Below are 6,000 nucleotides of genomic sequence, written 5' to 3'. Positions count from 1 at the left end.
CTCCAACATAAACACTGAAATCTTGGAATCCATTAGAGAGCAACAAGATCTCCTCAAACAGCTCGAACAGGAGGCAGAACATTAACGAGAGGCTGAAAGAGACCTCCGAAGAGAAACTAGGCGTTGCCGAGAACTAGAAGATAAGCTCGCGAAACTGGAAGCCGACCTCAAGACCAGAACTGCTCGCCCCAACGACGAAGATAACTCCCACAAAGACCAAGATCCCTTCACCAAAGAGATTATGAAAGCCAAAGTGCCAAAAGATTTTAAAGCCCCCGACATGACTTCATACGACGGCACCTCGGATCCAAGCCATCATCTCAGCAACTTTAGGAGCAGAATATATCTCACTGACGCCTCGGACGCCGTTTGATGCAAAGCTTTCCCGACCACCCTGACAAAGATAGCAATTAAGTGGTTCGATAGTTTGCCTCCTAGATCCATCACCAGTTTTGACGACTTAGCCAAAAAATTTCTGGTCCGATTCTCCATCCAGAAGGACAAAGCCAAACATGCCCCGAGCCTGTTAGGGATCAAGCAAGGAGATCGGGAAAGCCTTCGCAACTAGATGGAAAGATTCAACAAAGCGTGTCTCGACATACAAAGTCTGCCAACAGAAGCAGCCATCATTGGTCTCATCAATGGCCTACGAGAAGGACCTTTTAGTCACTCCATATCAAAAAAGCATCCAACATCTCTGAACGAGGTACAAGAAAGGGCAGGTGTGATAATAGAAAGTGATCAGAAAACCCAAATCGAACTCTCACTAAAGTTCAGATTCCCTGCTTCAAATAATCAAGCCAAATACGAAGTATTACTGGCTGGTTTGAGGCTGGCTAAGGAGGTAGGAGTTCAAAAGCTCACCATCTTCAGTGATTCTCAAATAGTTACCTCACAAATAGAAGGGAATTACCAAGCTAAAGATCCCACCATGAAGAAGTACCTAGACAAAACCAAAGAACAGCTCGGACAACTCGGGGAATATGAGGTCCGACATATACCCCAGGAACAGAATGCTCGAGCTGATGCACTCTCAAAACTAGCCAGCACCAAACCATGGGGCAATAATAGAAGCCTCATCCAGGAAACACTACAAAGCCCATCAATTTCAGAGGAAGAAAAAGTCCTAACCATATCTGATCATGATCAAGGGTGGATGACCCCCATTATCAAATACCTCAAGACAGAAACACCCCCACAGATAAGAAAGAGGTAAAGAGGTTAATACGAGAATCACAGTACTATACTATGGTGGGCGACATCTTATATAGGAGAGGGATCTCAACACCTCTCCTAAAGTGCGTACCGACTTCTAACACGAAGGAAGTCCTGGAAGAAGTACACAGTGGCATATGTGGCAACCACTTGGGGGCACGAGCTTTTTCCAAGAAGGAACTCTGAGCTGGATTTTTCTGGCCAAACTTACACAAAGAAGCGGCAGAATTCGTCAAGACATGCCCACCATGTCAGAAGCATGCTAATTTCCACATCGCTCCACCAGAAGAGCTCATCAGCGTAACGTCACCCTGGCCATTTGCAAAATGGGGATTAGACCTCCTCGGACCCTTTTCCCAAGGATCAGGACAAGTCAAGTTCCTTATTATAGGGGTAGACTATTTCACAAAATAGATTGAGGCAGAGCCCTTAGCCAATATCACCGCCCAAAGAAGTCGAAAATTTTTATACAGGAACATTATTACAAGGTTTGGAGTCCCTTACTCCATCACTACAGATAATGGCACTCAATTTACAGATACAGGTTTTAGAAACTTGGTAGCCGACTTAAAAATAAAACACTAATTCACATCCGTAAAACACCCACACGCTAATGGACAGGCAGAAGCTGCCAAGAAGGTCATACTAGCCGGGTTAAAACGAAGACTACGGGGTACAAAGGGAGCTTGGGCCGAAGAGCTCCCACAAGTCCTATGGGCATATCAGACAACTCCACACTCCACTACAGGAGAATCACCCTTCCGACTTACTTACGGAATGGAGGCAATGATCCCAGTAGAGATAGAGGAAGGATCCCCCAGGATAATCTTCTACAATGAAGACCAATTCCCAAAATCAAAGGGAAGAGCTCGACCTACTTCCTGAAATCCGAGAAAGAGTTCGGATTAGAGAGGAAGCGCTAAAGCATCGAATGGCTTCAAGGTATAATCAGAGAGTAGTCCAGTGAAGCTTCGCCAACAATGATCTCATCTTAATCCGAAAGGACATCGGAGCAGGTCGATCAGGAGAAAGGAAGCTAGCAGCTAATTGGAAAGGACCTTACCGAGCTGTAGAGGTATTGGGAAAAGATTACTACAAGGTGTCCGATCTGGAAGGGCGAGAGCTACCAAGGTCATGGCATGCATGTAACCTGAGAAGGTACTATAGTTAGAAAGTAATAAAGATCTTAGGTTAAGGTGCACTCTTTTTCCTGAAAATGTTTTTTAATGAAGCACCAAGCCAAGATTTACAAAATTGCCCGATTTAGAAGGGTAAGCACTTATATGTATATACTCTTGTATATTTTTTATTTTCTACTTGAATAAAGTCTTTCAGATTCCATAAAAAGGTTATCTACCAAGACGTATTAATCTGAGTGCAAGAATTCACCGTCCGAGTACGACAAGGTCGGCAAGATGAGAACCAAACTCGTCACCCGATTACAAAGAAATTGGCAAGGTGAAAGCAACAAAAACAGATTAATGCAAGAAGTTATAAAAAGTGATCCATAAAAAGTGACCTGACGAGGTCTTACTAAAAATGGATTACTAAAAATAACTTAAGAAGATTCGACGAGAAGAAGTCGGATCAATCCAATCAACAAAAAGTAAATCCATAAAAAGTGGCCTGACGAGGTCTTACTAAAAATGGATTACTAAAAATAACTTAAGAAGATTCGACGAGAAGAAGTCGGATCAATCCAATCAACAAAAAGTTATAAAAAGTAAATCTATAAAAAGTGGCCTGACGAGGTCTTACTAAAAATGGATTACTAAAAATAACTTAAGAAGATTCGATGAGAAGAAGTCAGATCAATCCAATCAACAAAAAGTTATAAAAAGTAAATCCATAAAAAGTGGCCTGACGAGGTCTTACTAAAAATGGATTACTAAAAATAACTTAAGAATATTCGACGAGAAGAAGTCGGATCAATCCAATCAACAAAAAGTTATAAAAAGTAAATCCATAAAAAGTGGTCTGACGAGGTCTTACTAAAAATGGATTACTAAAAATAACTTAAGAGGGTTCGACAAGAAGAAGTCGGATTGAACCGAGCAAAGCGACAAAGTTATAAAAAGTAAATCCATAGAAAGAGGCATAATGGATTACTAAAAATAACTCAAGAAGAACCGACAAAGAGAAGTCGACTAATGAAAGCGGTATCTCAAACCAACAAAGTCGACCATCCAAAGCATGCAAAGAGCCACGGCTCCACAACAAAGCTATCAAAATTATTCAAAGACCAACAAAAAGGGTTCTACCAGAACACTAAAAAACTGTCGAACAGTTTAGCCCCAAGGGTCATCTCGCCCAAACCAAAAGACAAACAAAACAATGATCTAAAAGAGGTCGGGCAGTAGAGTACCAACACTCTATAAAATTTGCAAATTCACGACCAACGTATCAAAAGAAACACAACAATCATTAAAAAGACTCAGAAGGCAACCTGAAAGAGGGCCTCAAGAGTTCAAAAGCATTTTGTTTTCCTACTAAGTTGCATAGAAGCAACTAACAGTCAAGAGAACCAAATCACCACAAAGTTACAAAAAATAGAGTTCAAAAGCCCACAAGTCGAACTGAGGAGATAAAAACACATAAATCACAAGGGGTGCAAAGTTTTCCCAGTAGCAGCGTCAGTGGCAGAAGGAGGAGAAATGATATTCACAGGGACGGCATCCACGGTCCCATCCTCACGATTGAGAATCTCACAATCTGGATCAGGTTGGGCATGGTCGACCTCAGCTGAAGGATTTGAAGAAGTTGTGGCTACAGAGGCTTTGGTTGGGGGTGCAGGAGGAGGCCCATCATCTTCATTATCCGGGGCAGGCACTATCTTCCCCTCTTCCACCACATTGTCTAGGCTAAAAAGAGTCAGGTCGAGTTCAGGAGTAAGAACTTGGACCTGCGCCTTCAAGTTTTCATAAGCGCCTGTAACAGTGTCCACCAAATGGCCCTGAAGATCGGAGTAGTCCACGTGGGCAGTTTCAAGCCTCCCCCTCAGCTCCAACACTTCGGCATAAGTGTGGGTATAACTCTCCTTATGCTTTTTTGCCATCTCCTCCGCCAAATTCGCAGCTGCCTCAGCCCTAACAGCCCGCGACTTCTCCTTCTCCAAGTCCAACTCTAGCTTAATCACCCTGTCGTCAAGTCCATCCTTCAACCCCTTGATTCTATCAAATTCTGACTTTGCATCTTCCAAGAATTTCTTAGTTGCATGAACTGGGGAACCCTGGACAGTTCGAAACAAAGCCGCACCCATATGAGCCATCCGAATGCTATTATTAGTAATAAATTCAAATGAAGAATGGACACGTCGTCCATGGGAAGTCGACCATAAGGAGCAATTTGATTATTAACAAACCTCACGGCATCAAAGTCAGGGGCATCCAAATCATAAGGTTCAACAGTTTTTTGTTTTTTAGGAGGAGGACCAGCAGTCGGGGAGGAGGCAGCACCAGAAGAAGGTCTAACTGGGTCTGAGGGGACAACTCGGACTTGAGGAGTTGGAATAACCTTCCTCGGACCAGAAGCACTTAACAGTGGTTTCTTTGGAGGAACCTGGGAAGACTCTTCCTCCGCAGCCTTGGCCGAAATGTTGGAAGCAGCTATCGCCTTCTTCGCCCTACGAAAATGCTTCATAGAATCTGTAGATTTCACCATCTCTACAAAAAAGAAACCAAGGAAACAAGTTACAAATAGATGAAGATAAACATTCAATCACAAAGTAAAACTATTAACAAGAAGTCAACCACTACCCAATTCAGTTCGAAGAAGGGAAGGAACTGAAAGAAATTTCTTTGTATCAAGATGAGGGGGTTCCCCCTAGTTTTCCTCCAACACATTTACAAAGGCCTGCTCGACCTCATCCAGACTTTTCCAGGAATACCTAGATACTACTACGTTCTTCTGCCAACACAAAGGGAAGGTAGACTCATCATTCTCATCCAAAAAGAAGGGCCGAGCTCCCTCAACAGCTCGGACCTTGAAATAATAGTTTTTAAAGTCCCTAAAGGACTCGTCATACATAGAAAAAACCTTTTTTCCTTGAGTAGCTCGGAAAGAAACCGAGGAGGCTTTCTTCTTCGCTACCTGATAAACCCTAATTTTGTGGTTGATATTATGTAGAATTTGGAGAGTTTTGTCAATATTTCTTACACTTATTCACAAGAAATGCATGGTTTTGTGTTCTCTTCCTAATATTGCTTCATAATAAAAAACATGCTTCTTTTGCCTTAAAATTGCTATATTTTGATTCTCTTCTATTACCATTCGATGCTGTGACGTGCTTGTTGAGTGATTTCACTACCCCAGGCTTCGTCAGCACAAAAAGATAAAGGAAGAGAGTTTGGGTAGGTCGGATATCTAGTTCTTGACATAACAACTGGAAAATTTTGATGAAGCCCCAAGAGTTCGGGTGGAGCTGGGAAGGAGCTACATTACAGGACCACAACAACTCGGTCTTAAAGGGGGTAAAAGGAATGGTAATATTCAATTGACTAAAGAAATAGTCGTAAGCATAGAAGAAGAGACGTTCTCCTTGAGTCAAAGAGGGAAAACTAACCCTCTCCTCAGGGTCAGGGGACACTAACTCATTATTTTTCTCTTGATCCATATCACTATAAATCCTATGGTGCCTCCTAAGCCGCACACGATACTCTGAGTCAGCAACTGTAACACACATCAGAACAATGGAATCCAGCCAATCTGACATGCCGTCCGGGATCTTAGTAGACATCTCAACAGTGTTTTTGCAAGAAGACGTGGGCCAACTATTCCTACAGTAAG

The sequence above is a fragment of the Arachis hypogaea genome, chromosome 16, assembly GCF_003086295.3.
Source record: "Arachis hypogaea cultivar Tifrunner chromosome 16, arahy.Tifrunner.gnm2.J5K5, whole genome shotgun sequence".
Lineage (NCBI taxonomy): Eukaryota > Viridiplantae > Streptophyta > Magnoliopsida > Fabales > Fabaceae > Arachis > Arachis hypogaea.
This window is presented reverse-complemented; position numbering follows the sequence as displayed.